This window comes from Lycium barbarum, chromosome 9 (assembly GCF_019175385.1).
Source record: "Lycium barbarum isolate Lr01 chromosome 9, ASM1917538v2, whole genome shotgun sequence".
In the NCBI taxonomy this organism is placed as follows: Eukaryota; Viridiplantae; Streptophyta; class Magnoliopsida; order Solanales; family Solanaceae; genus Lycium; species Lycium barbarum.
In genome coordinates this window covers 31,090,051-31,092,616 of record NC_083345.1, presented here as the reverse complement: position 1 = coordinate 31,092,616, position 2,566 = coordinate 31,090,051, and the positions used below count along the sequence as shown (strand labels likewise).

Sequence of the window (2,566 nt, the reverse complement as noted above, 5' to 3'; positions counted from 1 at the left end):
TTATTGATATATGCATAATGGTTGTTGTTATTTATTCTATCTTTGAGTTGTAACGTTGGGTAATGATTGCAAGCATTAGCCGAAGCCATTATATTGACTTTTCTTGGGAAAGAGAGTCAATATTGGTAAGATTGAATAACAATGACTCGAGGTGTTAACCCTCGTTTAATAGACTAACTTAGGAATAAGAATAAGTCTAAATTGGCATCATTGGTCGCTCTTCGATTGTAACTCTTTTATATTCGGAAGAATCATAAAGAGAAAATACTGCTTAACTGTTGGGAAACATTAAGAAGTCTTTAAGAGACCAAGTGCATATTCATAGAACAACCATTAGAAGTATATCACTTTGAAACCTGAAGCATAATATCTAATCAAATTGGGGAACACAACCTTAGTCTCTCTCTCTCACATTAATTACATTTTAAGTCAAAGTATTAAATTACATTATTCAACAATCAATTCAAACTATCCGGAATAGGATTAAAGCATTTAAAGACCGGTATCGCATACGATTAGTACTCTTTTCTCTCCATATTCCCTGTGGGATTCGACCCCAACCTTGTTGGGTTACTATATTTGACAACGTCCGCTTTACGCCATTAATAGGTGTAATTTGAGCGTATCAAATTTTGGCGCCGTTGCCGGGGAGTACGGTTCAGAAATTACTAATTGTTGTGTACTATTCTTTAAAACTTTTTCTATTCCATCACACCTCGTTTGCTGTTTTAGTGAACCAGGTGAACATGGCTGGAAGACCCCATCGCAATCAAGGGAACCAAGGGGGGATCCAAGTGAACCATCCTGCACCAGAAGAAGAGGAGGATGAGAATGTATTTGCAGAATTCATCGACGAAGCTGATTATGCTTCTGCTGTAGTTCCCCCGAGAACAGGAAATGATAATTTCAAAATTGATAGTTCTATCTATCAGCTATTGAAACTTGAAGGCTATTTCCGAAATTCTTCGGAGGACTGTCCACTTCGACACCTAAAGAATTTCGTGCATGTATGTTCCCAACAATCTCAAGGTGTTGTTCCTGCTGATGCACTGCGACTGCGGGTTTTCAAATATTCCTTAGCTGGCCAAGCTAGGGAATGGTATGAAAAGCTCCCGAGCAATACTATTCATACCTGGAATGAGCTGGCCAATATGTTTCTAAAAAAATGGTTCCCACCCAGCAAAAAGGCTGAGCTTCGGGATAAGATTTTTGGGTTTAAACAACTTCCAGGGGAACAACTATATGCTGCATGGGAGAGGTTCAAATATTATCTAGCTCAATCTCCGACTCATGGATTTCCAGATGCAATTCTCACAGAGAAGTTCTACAAAGGGCTAGATACAATGAATCAAATAGCTGTCAACACTGCAGCTGGGGGATGCTTCATGGGCAAATCCTTTGTCAACATCACCCGGTTGCTCGACAAGCTTACTACCCATAATCAAGCCTGGCATTCGACTGATAGCGAATTCCTATCATATGGTAGTCCCTCTGTGGCCGCGGTGGCCAAAGAAAATCATGAGCGAGATCATGCGTTCGCTCAATTGCAAACCACCGTGGATTTATTATCCAAAAGGCTTATGGAGAAAGAGGCCAAATGTGTAAATGTTATCGATGAGATGCCACCTCATGCTCCCGGAATGTATCAAGTTTCTGACGAAACTTATCTTGAGGGGCAGCCACAATATGAGGATGCGAATTATGTCAATAACTCGCAAGGGGGTTATCAACGGCAAAACTACCAAGGTCCCGGTAATCACCCATGGCAAAGGCCTCAACAAAATTACCAAGGACATAATTATGGAAGAACTGATCAGGGTAATCCCAATCAAGGTAATTACAATAACAATAATTATGGCAACAAGAGCTCTAACCCCTACATTCCACCTAGGGGGCAAGCATTCAATTCCCAGCCATGGAAAGATAATTCAGCTACTAACTCTGCTGGCAACACGTCTAATGATTCTGCAGAACTGAAGAGTATGATGCAGAAAATGCTGATGAATCAAGACAGAACAGAGAGCACAATCAATGGAATGTCCCAGGTCCAACTATCGCATTCAACTTCCATTCAGAAGCTTGAAGCGCAATTCAGAGACCTTTCCCGAGAAGTGCATACTCCTCTACGGGGACAATTACCGAGTGATACAGTTCCTAATCCAAAAGGTAGTGGAGTGAACTCTGTGGAGAATGTACTTGCCATTAGCACCAGAAGTGGAAAAATACTTCAGGGTGACAATAAAAAGCCAATTGATCAGGAACCAATTGTTGAAAAAGAAGCGCAGCCTAATGTATTGGATGATATTGTCGAGGAAGAAGTAGGGGAGGAAGTCCCCATTGTAGTTGAAGAAGAGCTGAATCTTAATAAACCAAAGGAACCGGTGGAAAACCAGGAAAAGGGGAAGGCAAACATTTCCGGTGCTCTTCGCCCTTTGAGCCAATTGTTCAAATCTTCACCACCTTTTCCTCAAAGGCTGGTGAGAAAAACAGAAGATGAGAAGTGCTTGCGATTTTATGATCAACTCAAGCAGTTAACGATGAATTTTTCGTTCATGGATGTTGTCCA

The 2,566-nt window shown here is 41.0% G+C and overlaps 1 non-coding gene across 1 annotated transcript; it reads right to left on the bottom strand.

Moving 5' to 3' along the window:
• Positions 1–1,190: 1,190 nt before the first annotated feature.
• LOC132612431 (small nucleolar RNA R71) lies at positions 1,191–1,297 on the bottom strand. Its single transcript, XR_009571792.1, has one exon. It is a non-coding gene; the product is annotated as a small nucleolar RNA R71 (small nucleolar RNA).
• Between the last annotated feature and the right edge of the window lie 1,269 nt (positions 1,298–2,566).